The sequence below is a fragment of the Equus przewalskii genome, chromosome 4 (assembly GCF_037783145.1).
Source record: "Equus przewalskii isolate Varuska chromosome 4, EquPr2, whole genome shotgun sequence".
Classification (NCBI taxonomy): Eukaryota; Metazoa; Chordata; class Mammalia; order Perissodactyla; family Equidae; genus Equus; species Equus przewalskii.
The window spans coordinates 67,213,370-67,237,499 of NC_091834.1; the positions used below are offsets into that span (position 1 = coordinate 67,213,370).

At 40.4% G+C, this 24,130-nt stretch overlaps 1 long non-coding RNA gene across 1 annotated transcript; it reads left to right on the forward strand.

The window, feature by feature from the left end:
• The first annotated feature begins 1,257 nt into the window (after positions 1-1,257).
• LOC103561539 (uncharacterized) lies at positions 1,258-13,919 on the forward strand. The gene is made up of 3 exons (XR_547465.2): positions 1,258-6,583; positions 7,682-7,801; positions 12,532-13,919. It is a non-coding gene; the product is annotated as an uncharacterized lncRNA (long non-coding RNA).
• The last annotated feature ends 10,211 nt before the right edge of the window (positions 13,920-24,130 follow it).

Sequence of the window (24,130 nt, forward strand, 5' to 3'; positions counted from 1 at the left end):
TTATAAAAACCCTTGCATTCTTCTCTTGTTAATGCAGATTTGAGCAAACCCATGCTCCTGCCTTCTTGGTCAATTCGAATAAACCTTTCTCATCTCCAAGCACCAATGTGTTAGTGTTTGGGTTACTGTGCATCCATTGGTTACAGGAACTTGAGATTAAGAGGTTCAGTATCAAGACCAATTTCGTTTTTTCTTGCTGAGGAAAATTCACCCAGAACTAACATCCATGCCAATCTTCCTGTATTTTTTAGTATGTGCGCCACCAGCACAGCATAGCTGCTAACAGAGCAGCGGTGTAGGTCTGCACCCAGGAACCAAAACTGGGCCACTGAAGTGGAGTGTGCTGAACTTAACCACTAGCCCACTGCAGCTGGCCCAAGACCAATTTCTCCCAAGTGATGAGAGTGTGCCTGATTGGAGCAGAGTTGGGAGAGAGTATCAGCAAAACTATGCTTTTAAATAAGTTATTTGGAAAAGAATTTATAGTGAATACATTTCTGCACAGAATTTTTAACAGGAATGTTTTAGTTGAGTTTCAATTATGACTCCATCCATGTAGCAAATAGCTTGTTCTTCAGAATGGTGTTCTATAGGATGTCAGTATTCTCTGAAAAAAGAAATCATGTTCAAATAAATTCATGAAGTCCAGATTAAGATCCAAACATTGTTAAATGTGTTTGTTTATAGTTATTATGTATAAGAAATAGATATTTGGTCATTTAGATGATGGAAATATATTTGGTCTTCATCCACAATTCCTGGCTCACAGCTCCTAAAACACTTGGAATTTCCTGTGGTGAGAGCAATAAATATGTCTACTGTTATGTTGATGAGGTGACTTTTGGACCACACCTCAGGATGGGGGCTGATTGCCAGGAGAACCTGCCTTGTGATTAGAGGGCTGGAACTTTTAGTCCCACCCTCAGACCTCGGGGAGGGGAGAAGGGCCAGAGATTGAATTAGTAACCAATCGCCAATGATTTAATCAATCATGCCTAGGTAATGAAGCCTCTATAAACACTCAAAAGAAGAGATTCAGAGAGCTTCTGAATTGGTGAACATGTGGAGATTTGGGGAGAGTCGTGCACTTGGAAAGGGCATGGAAGCTGTGCACCATTTCCTGATACCTTGCCCTATGTAGCTTCTCCATCTGGCTGTTCTTGAGTCATATCCTTTTATAATAAACCTATAATATGGTAAGGAAAATGTTTCTCCGAGTTCTGCGAGCCATCCTAGCAAATTAATCGCACCTGAAGAGGGGATTGTGGGACCCTCCAATCTGTAGCTGGTTGGTCAGATGCACAGGTAGCCACCTGGGCTTGCAATTGGCATCTGAAGCAGAGGGCAGTCTTGTAGGACTGAACCTTCAGCCTGTGAAAATTGAGTTGAATTGTAGGACACCCAGCTGGTGTCCAGAGCGTTGCTTGGTGGTGTGGGAGCGGGGGAACCTCCCCCTTACCCTCTAGAAATTTGGGTCCCAGAATACTGTTCTAGTGAGCTTCCCAGAGCTTTCAATATGCTAATCTATATTGTGAATATCCAGGAGATACTAAGTATTGTTTGCAAATATTAGCAGCTGGTGTTATCAAACAGGTTCTGACAGTTGAGTAGTGAATTGAGGTATTTCTAGTCAGTGAGCAATAGAATAATCACACACGCACACCCCTATACATATTTTTCTTGTAATGTTTCATACAAATATCCTTTGTCTGTGTCTGCAAAATAATGGGATAAATGGAAACTGATCAAAATACTGACTAAGTGAATAGTTAATCACAGTCTTTCAAGAATTTTATCTAATTTTTTTTTACTGTGCATATATGCATAAATAAAAAATTACTGATCTTTATTCCTAATACAAATTTTTATAATAAAGTGTGGGGACCTGGAATTGGCCACCCCAAGATATGTCTCTTTGGCATCAGGATTATTTGAGGCTGATTGCTTTTGATAAACTGGGACAGGGAAAGAGGCTCTGAGGAATGGAACTTGCCCTTTGTTAGGACACCTTTGTAAGGTAAATCTCTATCTGTAAAAGGTGCCTCCCTCTCTGTACCAGGAATAAGAAAGGAGATGACCTTCTCTCCCAAAACTCTTAATCAATACCAAAGGCAAGGACTTAAATCTGCATTTTATTGTGCTAATCTGGTAACCTCCTGTAACTGACTTCCCTCCACCTCCCAACGTTGGCATTTCTTTAAGGATTAAGCATCTTTCCTTAGGCTAGGAACTGATTGCTGCGTTCACCTGTAACCGCCCAGCTCCCGACATTAGACTTGCCTCCTGCTACGCCCTCTGAGACAGCAGACCACTACCTGCTGTGTCCATCAAGCACTGTGCCGACAGGGCAATCTTGTGACTATTGTGGGACGGACATTTTCAATCACATGTGAAACACCCCGTTTGGGGGTATATAACCACTATGTGCACCCCACTTCTTTGGTGCCCTTTCTTCCTTTGGGAAGAAAGGCCCGGGCCATGGTTCCTCATAAAGCTTTGTTTAATTTTCTCTTGCTATTCTGTCTCATGTGAATTTAATTTGTTCTCCGGCCAGACGAACCCCCATTTGGGAAGAGGAAATGTCTTCCTCCCCTACAAAAGTTTCTGGCAGGTGTTGGCAAGATGGTCTCATCTCATGGGAGAAGACAAAGTATTCTTTTCTCTCCCAACCCAACCACACCAAAAAGTAATTTATTACGAAAGAGTGAGAAGGAGAGAGAGAGAGAGAGAGGATAAGAATGGAAGGAGAGGAATGAAAGACAGCAAGTCTAGGAAAATGGTGTATAGAGTTTTAAGAGTTCCAGAGAAATGAGCAGTATTTGGTGACAGAAGTGGAGTCAAGAGAAGTTTCCCTACAAAGTAGCAAGAATCGGTTTAACAGAGACTGTGCTGCAAAGATCTAAGGGGAAAATGCGTTTGAACTTAGAACTTTGTAACCAGATAAATTATTAATAGAAGGTGAGGCCAAAATAAAGCCATTTTAAAAATGCCAGAACTCGAAATTACCACCCACGTACCTTTATGGAAAAAATTACTGGTTTTTAGTCTAAATTACAATGTACAAGAAAGGGTGCAATAGGGGAAACGAGATACAATGGCGGGTGAGTACATACTCTCTTGAGGGGATAAAGAAAGCTAGAAAGAAATTGTAAGCATACATTAGAATCCAACACTTGGGAATTTGGGAATTTCTCATTTGGAAGACCAGGATTTTGTTTCCTGGATCTAGTTACTCAATTTACAAAGAAGTTGTTTACATAATGTATTATAAATATTTTTCAGTCAATCCGAAAATGAAGCACCAAAGATGTAATTACATTTATAAGATAATGATGTAAAGTATACCTAACATATTAGGAAATGGAAGGAGAAAGGAGAGGAGAAGGCAAAGAGGAAGAAAAGGTTAGTGTATTAATTCTATCATCTTTTATGGCAGGTAATCGATTGATTCTGAAAGGTTAGTGTTATTCTATCATCTTTCATGGTAGGGAATCAATTGATTCCGTCTAAAGTTGGTAAATCAAAGACCAGTGATTTAAGCATGTTATTTTCGATTTAATGACAACCACCAGAAGATCTGTTAACAAACACTGGGAACATGATACTTTCTGAGGCGTGGGACAGGGACGCTAGGGAAATCTTACTTTGCATTTTACATCAAGCTGTAACATTTGAATTTGTTTATGAATGCATTTTTTTCTGATTGGTATGTTTTTAAAGAAAAAAAGGAAAAACAAAAACCTAGTGTATCATTTGGGATGGCTCTAGCTAAAAGAAAACTCCTAAATTAATTAGCTCAATCAATAAAAACCTTATTCTCTCCTCTAACGAGGCGTTCAGAGGTCAGGCAGCTCCAGGAGCGGTATGCCCGGAATCTGGCTTTGCTTCTTGCAGCTCTCTTGGCTCGGATCTCTCTGTGTGCTGGCTTCATCCTCTGGCTGATAATGAGCTGACTGTTAGGAGCAATGAAACCTCTTCTAGAACGTCCTCAAAAATCTTTCCCTCCTGTCTTATTGTCCAGAAATGTTCCTTGCTGTTCCATGTTCGTGCCCAAACCAGTCACTAATAGTGGAAATATGACTACCGTGATTGGTTTGGGCCAGTCCAGCTCACCCACTTGTGCTGGGTCTATTCTCCCCTGAAACTCATGGTTTCTTGGAAAAGTGGTTACTTAGAAAAAAACGGGTGTTCTATTATAGAGGAATTAGGAGAATGGAGGGTAAGGATGTGTATAGGACAAAAGATTGAATATTAAAACTTAAAAGACTTCAGTGGTTTTGAATGTGGTTTTTTGTTTTTGTTTTTTTTTTTTGTTGAGGAAGATTCACTCTGAGCTACCATATGTGTCAGTGTTCATCTATTTTTTTGTATGTGGGCTGCCAACCCCCATCTTGAAAATTTTTGTCTTTTTTTTTTTCCTTCTTTTTCTCCCAAAGTCCCCCAGTATATAGTTGTATAGTCTTTTAGTTGTAGGTCCTTCTAGGTGTGGCATGTGCCATGCCTCCTCAACATGGCCTGATGAGCAGTGCCATGTCCACACCCAGAATCCAAACCAGTGAAACCCTGGGCCCGCTGAAGCAGAGCGGGAACTCAACCAATCAGCCATGGGGCCAGCCCCGAAAATTTTTGTCTTTACCATTAGACTATTTAGATGTTTTTAAAGAGGAGTGGGCTCTTCTCTTTGTAGCCCTAAATGATGGCTGAGTTTTCGTTTGAGTTAGGAACAAATCTCACCTTAAATACTATAAAATCTTGGCATTGGTACGTTTAACATTTATGATTTCAACTATTTGGGACAGATCCCAAAGTCCCATGATATAATACTTTATGATTTTTCTGAAACATAAAATTGAATTACATGTCTTGCTTAGTTTACTCTTTAGGATATGGTCATTTAGGTTGTAAGTAGGCCTAGCCACCTATTCAACATCGACATATCAAAATATATTTGAATGTTTTGTATTTATCATTATGTAGGCATTTTAAGAGGGACATTATTTGCTAAATGGTCTTCACTAAATTAGAGATCCAAGTCTCTTTCCTAGAAGTCAGTGCTATTTTTTTGCGTGAAGATGGTTGCTCTGATGACTCATTTACCTGATTAAATCTTTTCCACTCACATTTGTGTTCTGTTCCGGCCTGCTTCAGTCAAACCTTAATTTTCCTCCTTTATTTGAATACTGACTTACTGGCCTGTTGGGAGTCAAATCTACACCTGGATTATTTCCCTTAGCATTGGCCCTGCCAACTCATTGTTTTCACCTTTTCCCTTACCAACCCATGCTGCTGAAGTCCTAAGGAGGCCTCATGGGAGAGCTTTTTTTGGGTTATGACACATTATGTAATTATTACTCACTAAATTAGCAGTTTAAATCACTATTGTAAACACTTTCAACTGTTTAATTTTTTAAACAATTTCCTATTATTTAAATATATTTTCACATAATAATAATCACTTGAAGCATTACATGATTCATTACGTATATTAGGAGAAAGTCATTAAAATAAAATTCACTACTGATATTTCACAATTTATTTTTCAACTAAATGTATTAATACGTAGGTAATTATTTAAAAACTGCTACAGCATTTTCTTGTTTTAAATGAGTTTTACCTTAGCATTTTCTACCTTACATAACCTAGTTCATAATTAAAAATGGAATGAACTGGCGTTTACTAATGCATATTATTTGGTTATTTGTACTCGTTCTTACCATTTAGATAATACCGATGTTCATTTCTTGACACATAGATCAGGAATATAGGTCCATAGAAATCTGAGATGTAAGATATGGAAAAAAAACACTTCTCTTTGTTTTTCAGGGAGGGTTTTGATGTTTCTCTCTGCTCCTTCCCCTAAGTAGGTAGAAGTGTATGTTAGTCAGCACAGGCTAGTCTATGCTGCGATAATGTATTTGCGTTCTCCAGAGAAACAGCCAATAGGGTGGAGAGGGAGAGTGCAAGAGAGAGAGAGTTATTATAAAGAATTGGCTTATGTGATTCTGGAGGCTGCGAAGTTCCACAATCTGCCATCTACAAACTGGAGACCCAGGAGAGCCAGAGGCGTAGTTCTAGTGTGAATCCAAAGGTCTGAGGATCAGGAGAGCCAATGTTGAAAGTTCCAGCCTGAGTGCAGGAGAAGGTCAATGTCCCAGCTTGAAAACAGTCAGACAGAAAGAGCAAGTTCTCCCTTTCTCCACCTTTTGTTGTAGTCAGGGCTCCAGTGGATTGGATGAGGCCCACCCACATTGGGGAGGGCCATCTGCTTTATTTAGTCTCCTGACTCAAATGTTAATCTCATCCAGAAACACCCTTACAGACATAGCCAGAATAATGTGTAACCAAATAGTTGGGCATTCAGTGGCCTAGTCAAGTTGACACATAAAATTAGTCATCACAAATAACAACTCCCAAATCTTAGTGGCTTAACACTACAAAAGTTTATTTCTTATTTACACGAAATTTGCTGTGAGTCCAGGTGTCTTTCCAGGGCAGCTGTCCTCCAAATGACACATCGATGCTGACGGATCAATTATGGTTCTACCAGCTCAATGCAAAGCTTCTTGGGTTGGCAGGGAAAGAGGTAAGAGTCTCACATTGACAAATGCTTAGGCACAGCACATGATGTGGACAGTTCAGCCCACTGGACAGGTGTAGTCTTATGATGCCATCTAACAGAAAAGATGTGGAAGTATAATCTTCCATGTGAGTGGGAGCTAGAGTAAAACTGTAAATTGGTAAATGTTAGTAATATCTACCTCGGGAAGGTATTTTGTAGGTCAGAGGAAATTCTTCAGAAGACAGATAATCTCTAATTTTGCAACACTCAATACCTACCTCATAGTAATTGTGTAAAAGTAAATAGGACTGCTCCAATGGAACGTATGTGTTCTCTATCCAAGAATAGAATATGGAAGGGCAATAGAACATGCTAGAGAAAAATATTTCACATTCATTTTCTTAAATGTTGGAATAACAGTATCAAAATAAAATATACCTAATTTTATTATGGAATACTATATTTTTGTAAAAGAAGTAGCTATAAACTAGCTTTTGCCAAAGTGTGTTATGTGTAGGTTCAATGAAAATAAGAATTCTATAGTCAGGTATGGCAAACACTGGGTTACAAAAGTTTTCTCATTTTCCTAAGGCTTTTCAAAGTCTTTAATATGCTAATTTACATTAGATATCTTCAAGAAGCAGATATAGATTAGGGCATTTCTAAAATCTGTTACCAAGAAATCTTTTTTCAGGGAGCATCTCTCTGGACCAATTAAATAAAAGAAGAATTCTGTGTAACAATCTTTGGAAACTCTGGACTAGACATATCTTTAAATCTAATTAAAGAACAAACTTTTATGGAAAAGGCAAACTTCTAAAAGCTTTACTCTGAAAGCTTTCCATGAACAATTGTTAGGACTAACGTCCCCTCTACAGCTGCTATGCGCAGTAGAGAAAGTTTACTAGAGGAGTGATTTGAAGACAGAGTCGTAACTTTAAAAGTGTTAAACATTTGTGTATAGTATTATCTTGCTTTTCTTTGTCATGAACACTAGGAAGCTCCAGATTAAAGTTGGATGTTGGTTGTAAAGATAGAACGCCCATGATTAAGAGATATAACATACATGATAATTCATGTTAAGGAGTAAGAGCCTAAAAGTCCTCCTTGTCTTATTTCCAGAGTGCTCACTGACTTCTCTGTGTTTGTTTGCCACCTGGAAAATGACATAAAAATTACGAATATAGAAAACCAGTATTGGAGAAATTAGAAACTTCACCTGGATGGAAAAAAAGTGTGAAGGTAAATGCATCCATACTCATTCATAGCTGGTGATATTCTTTCTTTTTTTCTGTTTTCTTTTTTTTTTTTTGAGGAAGATTAGCCCTGAGCTAACATCTGCCACCAATCTTCCTCTTTTTGCTGAGGAAGACTGGCCCGGAGCTAATATCTGTGCCCATCTTCTTCCACTTTATACAAGGGATGCCTACCACAGCATGGCCTGCCAAGTGGTGCCATGTCTGCACCCGGGATCTGAACTAGCGAACCCCAGGCCACTGAAGTGGAACATGCGCACTTAACTGCTGCACCACTGGGCCAGCCCCAGTGATATTCTTTCTTCGTGAAGAAAGTTGAAGTAATCTGGAAAGAACTTCCCGAGTTTCCTACCATCCTCCTATAGCAGCAGCTCCACTTTCTCTGCCTTTCCTTGAGCCCACTACTGTCAACAAACTTCATGTTCCTGCCTAATGCCAACCCCTCCACTGTGCACTGGATGACATCACGCAGGGCATTTAAAGACATTGCTCCAGAAATTCTTCCCTTCCATGTAGGTAATCAATTTTTTGCTTTCCATTCAATAATTCCCACCAGCAAACAAACCTGTTGCTATTTTTCCCACACTAAAAGCAAATTCTTCTCTTGACTCTACTTTTCCAACCAGTTGCTGTCTCATTTCTTTTTTTTTTAAAGATTTTATTTTTCCTTTTTCTCCCAAAGCCCCCCAGTACATAGTTGTGTATTTTTAGTTGTGAGTGCTTCTAGTTGTGGCATGTGGGACGTCACCTCAGCATGGCCTGATGAGCAGTGCCATGTCTGCGCCCAGGATTCAAACTGACAAAACCCTTGGCTGCCGTAGCAGAGCGCGCAAGCTTAACCACTCGGCCATGGGGCCAGCCCCGTTTTTCATTTCTTTGCTCACATTTGGAGTAAAACTTCTCAAAGAATTTTCATTCCCACTACTCCACCAAAGCTTCTCTTCTCAGGACTATCGTTGAGCTCCACATTGCAAAATCAATGTCAAATATCAAATAAATTAGTCATTCCTCAGGCCTCCACTTACACACAGTTCAACACTCTCCTCCTTAATAGTCTTTCTTCACTTAGTTCCCAGAACACCAAACTCTTGGTTTTTCTTGTTGCCCAGTCGTTGCTCCTTCTCAGTCTCCTTTGCTGATTCCTCCTCCTCTCCTTTGCGTTTTCTCACTCCTTGTTCTTCTCTTTCCTCCACTTCTTTCCCCTTCCCACTTCTCCTCTCTTCTCCACTCTCTTCTTTTTCTTCTCTTTTGCTTCCTCTTTCATCTCTTCTGTTCTCTTTCTGATTATACTCATTCCCTTGATGACCTCTTTTCATCTCTTGGTTTTAAAATCTTCAATATACCTGCCACCTCCAAATTTCCGTCTCAAGCCCAGATCTCTCTACTAAACTCCAGATTCATGTATTGAAGTGTCTCAAATACAGCTATGCTCTACATGTCCAACATAGAATCCTTGCTATCCTAACTCAAATCTGCTCCATCTCAGCTGATTGCAAATCCATCCTTCCAGTTGCTCAGTTTGAAACCTTGGAGAGATTCTTTTTATTAAAGATTTTATTTTTCCTTTTTCTCCCCAAAGCCCCCCCGGTACATAGTGGTATATTTTAGTTGGGGGTCCTTCTAGTTGTGGCATGTGGGATGCCACCTCAGCATGGCCTGATGAGCGGTGCCATGACCGCACCCAGAATCTGAACCCGCAAAACCCTGGGCTGCCACAGTGGAGCATGAGGACTTAATCACTTGGCCATGGGGCCAGCCCCTGGAGTGATTCTTGATTTCTTTCATGCTTTTCTACTCATATCCCGTAGCTAATCCAGACTCGCACAACGTCTTATCACCCCCAATGCTAATACCACCATCTTCTCTCATATGGATCATTGGTAAAGGTAAATTTCCGTCCTTTAACCCTTATGATCTGTTATCAAACCAGCAACTAGAATTACTCTTTTAAAAGGTAAATCAGAGCTTGTCATTTCTCTGCCTAAATTCTTCCATTTACTCCTTCTTTGAATTTTTTTCTTCTCCCCAAAGCCCCCCCAGTACATAGTTGCACATTTTAGTTGTCGGTCCTTCTAGTTGTGGTGTGTGGGACGCTGCCTCAGCATGACCTGGTGAGTGGTACCATGTCTGCACCCAGGATCTGAACCAGCAAAACCCTGGGCTGTGGAAGTGGAGCACGTGAACTTAACCACTTGGGCATGGGGCTGGCCTTACTCCTTTTTCATTCACAGTAAAAGTTAAATCCTTTCCAATAGTCTACAAGGTCCTACAAGATCAACCCACAATCCATTTTAACTCACTAATTTTGTCTTCTACTACTTTTCCTCTTATTCACTCTGTTCCTATCAGACTGGGCTCCTTACTCTTCCAGGAGCGTGCCAGGCATGTGTCCTCCCTAAGGCCTTTGCATGAGCTGTTTCTTATGTTTGGACCACTCTTCTATCATATGGGCTACCCTTTCACCTTCTTCCAGTCTTGGCTCAAATGTCACCTTTTCAACGGGACCTCCTGGGCCACTCTGTTTAGTAGCACACTGAGTCCTTCCTCCACACTCCCCATCCCTTTCATCTCACTACCCGCTCCCCTTTATTTTTGCACAGCACTTATCATCTTATTTGCTTACTTATTATGTTATTATCTACTTCCTTTTGATATGTTTCATAAAGATAGGAATCCTTTTTTGTTCACTGATGTGTCTCAAGTGCCTAGATCTGTGACTGGCATAGAGTGCATACTCAATAAATATTTACTGAAGGAAGGATTAGACATCTTACAAGAATGTGCACATCTCAGCAACTCAATTTTCTGAAGCATTACAAAATCCTTTATCTCATAAAATAGGTTAATCTGAATAGGGACATTTTGATTGTACCAAATAAATGGCATGTGTTCATAAAGATATTGAAACTCTGATTTAATCATTCAGCAAACATTTTTAATCTCAAAGGATATCTTTCCATTAGTTTTTTCTCATTATTTTTCTTACAGACATTTTAGTGTTAAAAAATAATTTTCTGTTCAAATACCATTGTCCTGTCAGTGTTACAATTTCATAAGAAATTATTCTTGAAAGGAGACAAAATCAGTTTATACATTGATACTGGTGGATATTTAGATACTCAGAAAACTCGGACATGGCCCCTCGGTTATAAGAAGATCAAAGGGGAACTTAAAAAAACCTTTTATTGAGTTAAGTTAAAATCAAGTGTTAATTCTTTTTATGTGATACTCTTTTCTGAATGGGGATATGTGAGCTTATTTTTAAAAAGTCTTGAAAAGAATAAATCCTCCTTCTCTCAAGCCCTTTGAGCTGTGTGTATTGGCAGAAGGACATAAACATGTAATTTAAATTTCACTTTAAAGCTGTATAAAGGATGTACTGAAAATTTCACCTGTTGGTAATTACAAACGAAAGATTCGGTCTTTTCCAACACTTCTGGAATATTTTAAGATTGATCATAAAGTAGGTCAAAGGAAATCTCAATGAATTCATGTTTAGATAATTTGTATAGTATGTTTTCACCTGGGACTGCTAACAGAAGGACTGATGTGAACCCGACACTGATAAGATCTACTTTACGGGAATGAAAAAATAGCTCCCATGGAGGGCTTCAGAGCTATTTAGCCCTGGATCCAGCTATACCTGAAACCAGTACATCTTTTGGACTCTTCAGTTATGTGAGACAAAAAAAGTCTTCTTTTTACTTAAGCTAGTCTGAGTTGAATTCTAGCACTTGCCACTCCAATAAACCCTTCATCAAGGGTTGGGAGCAGTAAGAAATTACATTAAGTTTGCCCAGGGAAGGAAAGGGGAAGACAGGAGCACAAGGGTAGCTAATGCTTACATAAGAAGATGGATCTGTGCTGGCCTGTTGGAGATAGGGATCCCTCGAGACTGGGAGGAAGCAGGGGTGACAGATTAAAGAATCATAGAGCTTCCCCTCCCACTCAGCTGCCCTGGAAGACTCCTTGGAGACAGTGCATGCAGATCGGTGGTTTGATCCCTGAGTGTCTCAACCTTAACTGTAGGTGTAGGAGCTCCTATGACTAATCCTGTGGTCAGCATAGACTGCAGGTCTTCCCCCAAATTATGCTGGGCCATGACAGGGTTATCCAGTTGCCCCAGTAGGCTACAAAATGTTTTCATTTTCACTGTGTTCCCTGATGTAAAAAGAGGTTGGGAAGCACTAGGGAGGATTGCCATGCAGGACTTGTATCATGGTGGCTGTAGTGGGTAGAATAGTGGCCCTCCAAAGATGTCCTTGTTAATCCTTGGAACCTGCGAATATGTTTAGGAACATGACGAGGGGGAATTAAGGTTGCAGGAGGAATTAAGGTTGCTAATCAGCTGGCTTCAACATAACGAGATTATTCTGGGTCATCCAGGTAGACCTGATATAATCAGAAGGGTCTTTAAATGGGGAAGAGAGAAGCAGAAGAGTCAGAATCTGAGAGATGGCATCCTGAGAAAGACTCGATCTGCCATTGCTGGCTTTGAAGATGGACAAAGGGGCCCCTAACCAAGCAATGAGGGCAGCCTCTAGAAGCTGGAAGAGGCAAGACGCGTTCCCCCCAGAGCCTCCAAAAGGAACACAGCCCTGTCAACCCCTTGATTTTAGCCCAGTGAGACCCATTTCAGACTTCTGACCTTTAGAACTATAAGAAAATAAATTTGCATTGTTTTTAAGCCACTGAGTTTGCGGTAATTTGCTACAGCTGCAGTGGGAAACTAATACAGTGTCCTACCGAAGACAGAGGTTCAGCACCGATGGCAAAATCCGGCAGCAGGAGGTGGAGGATGATGACAGATGTGAACCAAGGCCTAGGCCTGCCCTATTTTGCTGTCACCATGTTAGTCCCAGACTTCTTGTACATTTCTCAGAGGGTGGCAGGATGCACCGATAATGATGATGTTGACCATCCCATCAGTGGGTAAGTGGAAGATCCAAAGCAGATTTATTTTATTTTGAAAATTAGGTGTTTGATTCAGAATAACATGCAACAAATTTGTATCCAATAATATTCCTTATCAATTGTGTAGCATCAATTTTGTTCATTTATACTCTTTTGAAGTCACTTTTTGAACCAATTACGAATATCAAATCTTTACAACTGTGTCTTTAAAACCCCCAACTGTTTTTTCCTGGGGAATTTCTATTATTTGAATTTCATGCATGTCTCCCTTTTGACATTATTCTGACCAGCAATAGCGCTACTCCTTCTTTGTTGATAACCATCGCTAAACTTTCATGATCTCTTTTCCTACTTGCACCCGCATTGAGCAATACCCAACTAAGCACAAATCTCATCTCTTCTATTCTTGACCACCTCTTCTACCTCAGTCAATGTCACGAGGCCCAAACCCTCTTCACCCTCCTTCTGTCGTTGTTTCTGAAGACATCCTGTCATCTTGTTAAGGGCACTGGTCCTCATGAAAGATCATGAATTTATCCTGTTAGGGTTCTAACTAGTCTTCGTACTCTTTAAACCTTGCCAGTTGCAGTGTGTTGAATGCTTTCTTTTTATTGCATTCTCTGACCTATACTTGGTCTTCTTCTGAGTATCTTTCCACTGGATTCTAAGCACCACATTATTAAAAATAATCATTTGTCTATCAACTGCCCAAAGTTTTTTAATTAGAAGTTAATTTGTAACAGTTTATGAAGTTTCTGCTGTATAATAAAGATATGGAAATATTAAATTCAATTTCTTTCAAATGGAAGCATATTACTAATTAGACTAAAGAGCACTTGTCTTGGGGTACCTGGTCATATTTTTGCCAGACCAGTTTTTTTCCTTTTCTCAACTACTTTGAGTAGTGATAGGAAGGTGTAGACTAAACTCTCAGACACTTACTTTTACTTGACTCTGTCTTTCATGGTCAGACACTTAATTTTGTAGTCAGACAGATAATTTAAACATGCTATTTTTCATATATCTTGAAGTGTTTTCCACATTAAACTACAACATAAAGAGTGACTTTGCATTCATTAGTGATGCTGTTATTTCTATAAAAATCACTTGGTATATATTGGTTGAATTGTAGTTTAGGATGTAGTATTTGTTTTAATTAAATGGATTAAAAAATATATTGCCCAAAGGTGAAAAGACTGTTTTCAATGTGGTCAGAGTCATCATTTTTTTCCACTATTACCAGGAAAGAAGGAGAAATTACCTTTATTTCATTTAGTCTACTGCCTGAAGGACAGACTTTTTTCATTTGGTTTCACCGATGTATTAGCATTTGTGACACAGCAGAAGCTGGAACATTACAAATGTCTGTAATTGTTTGCCTTGCTGTAGGGAATATAATGTTGTTAATATCTATTACTGGACTAAATGAATGAATTAAGTAGCCAGAAACAAATATGATTGTCAAGCATGATTTAGTTGGCATATAGCTTTAGAACAGCTGCCAGATTTAATATGGAGGGCGGAGGAGGGTTTCATAACATTTGCAAATAGCAATGTCAGACACCTCTGCTTCCCCACTAGATGGAGGCCTTGCTTCACTTTAAAGCTATGGACAGCCTGGGCGTTGCAATGTGATGTAAAAATGAATAAGGTTCTACAGACTTTTTTCTTTTTCTTCTGTGTTTCGTTGCTTTATTTCCTTTGTTAGCCATCATTTTTACCTTGTGCATGCTTTTGTCCTTTGAATGGGCCATAAAGGGAAGAGCAGATCAAATCAGAAGCGGGAAGACTAGGGAAGTCAGAGGGCAGAGATGGTACCAGCAGAAGCTCCCCTGTGAGGAGGGCTGAGGTTTTCCTTTAGTTCCTCCCACGGTCCCCATCAGTATCCCCCACCTAGCTCTTGGATACACAAGATACACATGGGTGGCTGCCCGGGGCCTCTCTTTCTTGGGCATTCCTGATATTTATCAAAATATACCTTTTTGGTGTCACATGTCCTCATAGGGATTCAGATTCATAGTTTGGTTCATCTAATACTGGACTCACTGAGCAGCTTTCATGTATTAGGCACAGTGCTGGGCACTCTCACATCAACCATCTCCTCTCACTCTCATGACAATTCCGTGAGGGCAAAGGTTATGATCCATCTCTCAGCCAGGGGGTTGTTAGCTGTTCTGGGAAGGGAATGTGCTAAAATGTTTTCCAAACTGGTGTGTCCTGGCCATTTTCACAATATTTCAATATTGTGATCCAATAAATTTGGAGTACATGGTGATAGACACTATTAAAAATGTCTCTTTATTGCAGGGTTTCCCTGAGTCTTTAACAGTGACTTCTGGCTGTGAGAAGTCCTCACCTTCTCACTTGTCTGTAGTCCACAGACTTCAATGGCTGACTCTTGAGACAAAAGGTTGGAGTTTGTTTTTTTTTTTTAAGGAAGATTAGCCCTGAGCTAACATCTGCCGCCGATCCTCCTCTTTTTGCTGAGGAAGACTGGCCCTGAGCTAACATCTGTACCCATCTTCCTCCACTTTATATATGGGATGGCTTCCACAGCATGGCTTGCCAAGCAGTGCCATTTCCGCACCTGGGATCTGAACCAGCAAACCCCGGGCCGCTGAAGCGGAATGTGAGCACTTAACCGCTGTGCCTCTGGGCTGGCCCCAGGTTTGGGTTTTGATTTCTTCTTTCCTAGAAGGCCTTATGCAGATTCATTCATATCCTCCAGCACCCTTCAGTAGTTTCTCTTGCTGTGTTTGCCACAACCTCCAAAATATACATGTATGTTATTTATTGCATCAGTGGATCATTGGGTATCTTATCAAAAGCCCAAAACAATCAAACAAAAACCTCGTGTAACAGGATGCTACGTGCAACTCTTCCTGTTGCCTTAGAGAAAGGCAGAGGCCTCAAAGGCTGTGTGCAATACAGTAGATGTTGAGTACTACAACATTCTAAAGCAAAGCCCAGGCATGCTCAGATGCTGTGAAGTCCAATTCTGTCATCATTGTTCCAAAGCCCACCTCCAGCCCGTGGAAGACGAAGAGTCATAGGGAGGATTTCTTTGTAGAGAGGAGAAACTTTTTACCTCAGTCCTGTGTACCCTTCAAGGTGAGCTGCCGGCAAACTGCTAGAATAGCTTGACATGTGTCTCCTAGAGTGTGAGAGCCACTGGGACTGAGATCTGACTCATGTTGAAAGGTCTAAAGTGAGCGGCTGTGGGGAAAGAGACAGGGCTGCGTTTGGAACAGCCTCGTCCAGGGTGTGGGGATCAGGGGTGCATCAGTATTTGGGTAGATGTGGACACTGTGGAAGGCAAATGGACTCGATTGTCTCGAGAGGGTCTCCATCCTCTGAAGTCAGAGTGACACCAACATAGAGCAGACCACTGGGAGTAAGGGGGCTGAGCAGGAAGTTGAACAGCACCTGTTGGAAGTCCCCCAGGATCAAGGGAACTACAGAGAAGAGGTCCTGGGTGTGTGTGTTTGCCCTGGGGAGTGGTCTCTGAAGAGCCTCCCAAAGGCCTCCACAAAACAGTTCTCTTTGGTCATCTGCTCAACTCAGTGGGCACCAAAGCAAGAAGACAACTGTTGCCAGGCAAGTAAGACCTTTCCTGCTCTTCTCACCCCTCATTCCCCTCTCATTCTTGCTCCAACCTGTGGGCCCCAGGGTGTAGGAGCAACTAGATCAAGGAAGACAAAGGGTCCACCCTGTCCTGGGCTTCCTCACTGCAGGTTTTCTGGCCTCAGGGAGGTCTGTCCTGCAGGTGGAGGAAGAGGGGAGTAAAACTGGATAAAGACTGAACTTTTAGTACAAAATTTGGTTAGATATTCTATTGCCCCAAACACTTATGGGACTTAAACATTTTTTATTATGATAAAATACACATACTGTAAAATTTACCATTTTAACCATTTTTAAGTGTGCAGTTCAGTGGCATTCAGTACATTCACATTGTGTGACTGTCACCACTATCCATCTCCAGAACTTTGTATTCATTTAAACTGAAACTGTATACCCATTAAACAGTAACCCCCTGGTCCCCTTCCCCTCCAGTCTCTGGTAACCACCATTCTACTTTCTGTCTCTGTCAATTTCACTATTTTGGATATACTTCATATAAGTGGAATCATACACTATTTGTCCTTTTGTGACTGACTGACTTCACTTAGCGAAATTGTACTCAAGCTTCATTCATGCTGTAGCATGTGTCAGAACGTCCTTCCTTCTTAAGGCTGAATAATAGTTGATTGTAGGTATGTAGCACATTTTCTTTATCCATTTTGTTTGTATACTTGTTGATGGACACTTGGGTTGCTTCCATGTTTTGGCTGTTGTGAATAAGGCTGCTATGCACATGGGTGTACAAATATCTTTTTGAGTCCCTGCTTTCAATTCTTTTGCGTGTATACCCAGAAGTGGAATTGCTGGATCATATGGTAATTCTGTTTAATTTCTTGGGGAAGTGCCAACCGTTTCCCATAGTGGCTGCACCATTTTACATTCCCACCAGCAAAGCACAAGTGTTCCAATTTCTCCACATCCTCACCAACACTTTTTAGTGGACTTTTTATAGCCTATAGTGACCTGAATAGCTATAAGACTTGCCCAAGATTTCCTTCAAGGGCACAGAAGAGTAAGCTGTGACTGTCTGAGGGGACTAAGGATGGTTACCTTCTGCTTGCATTCTACACCAGTGGGGTCCAGTTTGCCCAACAAACTGGAAGCAATCAGATGGCAGTGACTGTGAGGAAGTGGCTGAGGCTGGTCCGATTTCCTTGGTGACCAGTATCCTGAGGCAGTAAGCCTTCCTTCTTAGGAACTAAGAGCTGGAGGGCCCAGAGCACTGGGTCATATGTTGCCTCTTTAATCTGTCATGGCTGCAGGTGGGTGAAGTGAGTAATCCAAGGCCTGGAAATTAGTTCTTTATTTTGTACAGATTAGTCCTTTCCATTCTAAAAAGCCAGGATTAAAAGATTTAGATAGATTTACAGAGATAGACTTTCACAACTCAGAGATTATCAGCTCTCTTTTTCCAAACAGAGTGTTTATTTTTTTCCCTGTTTTGTATCATATGGCCGGTTTTGCGGTCAGAGTGAAGACTACTAAAATCTGGACCTTAAATGTTCGGGATTTTTTTCCGTCTCATTGTCCAACTTTGTCTTCCTTGGAGCTTGCTGTTGAATACACAGTGGTACATAGGTGCCATTTCCTTTTTCCTCAGCTTTCTCAGTGGTGGAAATTAGTTCTAATTTAGCCTTTTTTATGAACTTACTAATATGTTCATAAAATGCGTTCATAAACTTCTACGGCCATGATCCACAGTTAAGCAATTAAAGATAGATAAAGTGAACATTTTCTGGCAGATAATGACTGAGCGAAGTAGCTGAGGGCCTATGGTGAAACCAAAACTCCCTTATCCAGCAGTAACCAGCAGTATTGATAATCCTTAGCAGTTATCCTGAGCACTTTGCAAACATTAATTAAACCTCACAACACTCTTGTGAGGCAGATATTGTTATCTCTATTTTTACAGATGAGGAAACTACCTTAAAAAGACTAAGAAGCGAGTTGCTAAAAGAGGATCTGCCTAAGCCTTTGACTTTCACAGTCATGTAGTAGGGAAAAATGGGGACAAAGAGATTGTTTTTCCTTCTCCACTTTACTTTTTGTAGCTAAAAGGCTGCTTGGAATTTCAAGGACATTTCTGATACAATATTGCTTTTTTTTCTTTTTTCTTTTTGCCCAGGTCTTTGAAGAATTTAGAAATCAAAAAAAAAAAAAATCTATCCTTGTAATTAAAATGTGAAAACAAAAACTACTTATAGCAGAAAAACATCCCATTAATGTGATTTCCTTGTGGTGGATTGACAAGTTCAAAGCAGAAATGTATGTTGCCATGGGCACCAGATTCTGTTTGCTCTGCTGGTTCCTTTTACTTAGCTGCTGAAGGAGGAGGGTAACATTCAGCCAGGAATCACTGAGCATTGTTAGAAGAGATTTAGAATTTTTATGTAATACCTTCTCTTTATAGATGTATACAGATTACAGCTCCGAACTGTTTACAGTCACTTCAGGGGCAGTTTTCAGAATCTCTCAGGAATAGAAACTGTGGAAGGGGACATGAGGGAGTGCCTTTTCTCCCTTCTCAAACACCTCATCCGTAACGGACAAATAAATATTTGTCAGAAAGATGGGGGATGGATGAACAAATGACTCATTATTATCCACCAGCTGCCCGAGTTAAACTTTGGCTTTATGAGGAGGGAGGTTGGGAAAAGAAGTTGCAATGCAGAAGAAAGGGAAGGAGAATGGGGAGAATGTCAGGAGAGAGAAGCACGCAGACATTCTGGAGTGGTTTGCAATCATTCAGACACGGGCGCAGAGTGAAAGCAGTCCTGCAGTGACAGCGGAAGAGAGAGCAAGAGTGAGTGACAGAGAGATGCATGCTACTTTCCTAAGACCGAGGAAGTCAAATACACAAAAAGCAGTTTAATTTTGCCAGCCTGGTGATGTTCCCAACCTGATCTAATTGTCTTCTTTCACCATGCTTATAGGATCTAAGAGCAAGTGAGAAATCTAGGGGAAGCCCTCCCCATATGGAGGAGCAGGAGTGATTCCCTGGCGCTGAACCAAAGAAGGAAGTTCTGCTTCATTTGTTCCAAGTTATCAGGGCCAGGTGACTTTCCTTTGAATTATACATTTTCCTTCCCTGACAAATGAAGCCTCCTGCCAATGCCTTTGAATCAGGAAAGGCTCCTGCTCCTTGTATGCAGCAGCATTTCACAATTTAAAATGATGGTTCCAGAAGTGCAAGGGAAGTGGCAATATTTCATAGTGATTTTCTCCCTTCCTTCTCACTCCTACTCCATGACCAGTGTTGTCTAAGCAAATTCTGACAATGTCTTTTGTATCTGCATGATGCCTAAGTAAGCAAAAGGCAGGATAAAGCAAATGTCTTCCAAATCTCCATTTATCATGAACACACATTGCAGTTTCTGCTCTTTTGCTTGATGCAAATAAGCTGACAGATGTATATTATCGGCAGTGAATCTCATGACTGACATTGGCTTGTCTGCTGCTGAGTATATATCTATGATTTTTGGAAAGGGTTAAAATTGTGATGTAAAATTAGTTGATGTCAATGCTCCCCAATGTCTCTACTCCACTCCCCCTACATACTCCCCAGTGAACACATTCTCAGAGCTCTAGTCCCTAGAAGACTAATGGCTTGGCTGCCCCCAGGGTGTAGGATATCCCTTCTCAGTTTACCTTTTGAGTTCCAGACTATTCTTTCTCTCCTTCCTGCATTTCCCTTCAACTCCCCCAACTACTAACTGCCAGCAGTTACATCCTTTTCTCAGTTATTCCTCAGCTCTTGTGGGTAATTGTTTGATCATGATTTCTGATAATCTGATAAACTAATTCACAACAAGTATGGATGATAATAACAAAGGGCAAACTCCTCAAACGATCTAACTAAAATTCTCTAATGATAGGAGAAAGTGAATGAGTATCTCTAAAGGGGCTGAGGAATGTAGAGTGGGAGGCAGGGGTCGTAGAGTTGGGGGAAGGAAGGCCAGAGGGAAATTGCTAAAAAATCTATTTTAAATTCCACACCATTTAGGTTACTTAATGTTCCAATCCATCTGAAACTCTCAGCAAAATTCACTCTCTATATATACCATGTTTACCCTGTGCTTTTGCAAACCTCCAGCACACTGCTGTGCACTGCTGAAGGGGTGCGGAGGTGAATCGTTAATTCAAATGAATAAACCTCCACTATCATTTATCCTATCCTTTAAAAAATTTTATTAGTATAAATATATATTGCAAAAGTAATATTTGCTTTTGTAAACTCTTCAAATAATACAGAAAAATGTGAAGAACATATCCCCTTCCTAATTCCATTCTTTTTAGAGAATACTACCACTAATAATTTGCTAGTTATACTTTCAGACTTTTTTTGGTAAATGCGTATCATTATATGGTCTATAATTCATTACGAATTTCTTAAGTGTGTGTGTTTTAGCTTTAATCAATACCTTAGGGCTGATTAGTTAATCTTTGGTCTACCCTAATGAAGGGAAACCTTCAAGGGGTGGTCGGTTACCATTGAAAAACAAATCAGAAGAGCCCGCTCTGGAAGAACTACTATAAGCGCTCCAGTTATTTCTTTTTCAGCGTTATAGATATTAGAAATAATTTTTCCTTAGTAAAATTATTAGTATGCAAGATGTGTGGATTGGCTGGAAATATTACATGGGCACTCCTGCCCTTGATGAATAGGGAACGAGAGTCTATTCAGTCCAACCCCGTACCCTTTGCCTGGCACACTAGGCTGAGGATTCTATCCCGTCCTGTGTGCACTTCTTTGAGCTAAGAGAAGTGAGTATGACTGTATTTGTGCCTGCCTGCTGATAAACCTTTGTCTTTTGAGCAAAAGTCCATCTGAGACCTGCTTTCATTTTACAAAATACCCTCTGGTGGGGCGGTTGTGGGAGAAGAGACCATTACTGTCACCTACTTCTACAATTATCTATCAAAAAGAACCTAATGATTGTGAACAAATTGGGTTGGGTCAGTTTTCAGCATGTGTATAATAATATAAACAATAAATAAATAGATATTAAGATATATACTCATTTAAAAAACAAAAAGAAGTAGGATCATACAATATGTAGTGCTTGCTCAAAATATGCTGTGGAGTAAATTTCTAATTATAGGAATTTTAGGTGCCTGCAGGATACTGGTAGAAGATTTCTAGGTAAGACGGACTTTTGCAAATTTCTTAAATTTCTGTCACACAAGTGAATTTTTGTCCTCCTGATGAATTATCTCTTCAAAGTAGGCTAGGCATTTAAAAACAGTTATTTATCTATTTTCTGATTTTAATAATAAAATACATTAATCATGGAAAGATTGAAAAAATACAGAAGAAAATTAAAATCGTCCCTAATGCTCCCATTTGGTGATAACTGTATTGTTGACAATTTGATGTGTTTCCTTCCAGTGTATGTGTTTGTGTAGACATCTGTACACACACACTTGTAGATAAACTCATATTGCAGGCACAGTTTTATATTATGCATCTTTCACTTAGCATCATATACTGAGCATTTCCCTGGATCATTAAAATGACTTGAAACCATAATTTTATGTTTGTCTAATAATTCCACCATGTAGATATACTATAAACCATTTTCCTGTCATTGGAATTTACGTATCTAGATTTTTTTCTTAAACATTATCATATTGTGACATATTTTAGTACTTAAAGCTTTGCCCTCATCTCTAGTGCTAGAATCCTGCATACTGTTTGGAAAGCATCGTTTTTACATGACCTATTTGAACCTTCTCATTTAACTGTCATCCTCCAAAAATAAACAAACAGAAAACTCTGTGACCTCATGCTCTGTCATTTAGAAATAATTTGAAAGGTTTTTTTAAAAAAATAGAATGTTCTAAGTAGGAGTACTGTTAGTGTTACAAGCTGTGCTTTTGTTTTGAAAAAAAAAGGCCTCTTCACTCTTTTTCTGACAGTTAGTTCTAGGAAGCGTGGGGTTGGGATTCCACTCTGCCTAACTGTCAGAGTAGCTCCTTGCTCAGGGTTTGGTTCCAGCTCCATCCTCTCCCAATGGATCTGGCTCATCCTGCCATTAGAGTGCCATCCACTGGAGCACCATCCCTTCAATCTCTGAGTTCAGATGATCCCTTTCCCCTTCATTCCTGTTTTCCTAAGGGGAAATAAACATTTAAAGCTTTTGTGGGTACCCAGCAGATGCCAGGAGCATTCATAGAGCATCGCAGTCCCAAGATCTACAAGGCAGAAGTGAGGTGGCGCTAGCCATCTTGTTTCACAGCAAAGCAGAGAGAATTCACAGCTGTTTTCTGCCAGCCCTCTTCATCTCGTCTGTGAAGTGACAGTTTCCGTGGGCTCGAAGTAGATGTTAGGCAGCTTTTTAGAGTCCTCCGACCCTGGAAGCTGCTAATTAAAGTGCCACCAAGATGCTTCCATCGGCTCTGAGCTAGTTACACGTGTGTTTTATTTATTTTTTTTATTTTTGTTTATTTTTTTTTAAGATTGGCACCTGGGCTAACAACTGCTGCCAATCTTCCTTTTGTTTTTTAAGGATTGGCACCTGGGCTAACAACTGTTGCCAATGCTTTAGTTTATTTTTTTTTTCTGCTCTATTTTCCAAACCCCCCTAGTGCATAGTTGTATATCTTAGTTGCAGGTCCTTCTAGTTGTGGGATGTGGGACGCCGCCTCAACGCGGCCTGACGAGTGGTGTCGTGTCCGTGCCCGGGTTCCGAACCCTAGGCCTCCGCAGCGGAGCGTGCGAACTTAACCCCTCAGCCACAGAGCCGGCCCTACACGTGTGTTTTAAAGAGCTGACCTTTCCCCTCTCTGTCTCTCATACCTCATTTGGAGTGCTGTGGGTGGTCAGCAAATAATAACAGATAATAACCCTTTCCTATTCTTTCAAACCTCTGCAGAAATGCAAATCACAGCCTTCAGAAGCAAGCACACAGGCATGTGAATTTGATATCAGCAGGGATTACCAATGAGTCATGCTTGATGTTGTAAGAACTAGTCAGGATGCCGGGCCTGTGGCCGAGTGGGTAAGTTCTCGCACTCCGCTTGGGCGGCCCAGTGTTTCACCAGTTCGGATCACGGGTGTGGACATAGTACCACTCATCAGGCCATGTTGAGGCAGCATCCCACATGCCACAACTAGAAGGATGCACAACTAAAAATATACGACTATCTACTGGGGGGATTTGGGGAGAAAAAGCAAAAAATAACCCAAAAAAGATTGGCAAGTTGTTAGCTCAGGTACCAATCTTTAAAAAAGAAAAGAAAAAAAGAACTATGGGGAGTGTCTTTCCTTCCTGAATGTTCACTTGGGGAAGAGCACAAAACACACGTGCAACCGCACACATGTCCCAATCCACAAAAACGGACAATAAAATATATGCCAAAATCTCCACAGGAAGGAAAGCTAAACTCTTCAAAATCAAATGGTTATCACAATGCAGAAGAGAATAAAGCTGGAAGGTGGTAAGCAGAGTTAATACATGAGCGAGTGCCAGAACTCATGCAGATGTGTGTTATTTATGCTCTTAATTGCTATTTACAGTAGGTGTCTGGCTGCCAGTGCACATGAGTTAAGTACTGTAAAATAACAGATGTGACACCTCACAAGAACAACGGGGAGTCAACATAAGTAGCAGTGTAAATCCAATTACCTTAGATGCCAGGGAAAAGAAGTGAAAGTACACAAAAACAGATGAGACTGTGGCTGTAATTTATAAAAGAAATTATCCCATTCAAATATGTTCTATACTAATTATGTATCTGCACTGAGTACAGGAAGAGAGAAAAGCCATCTTGGAAT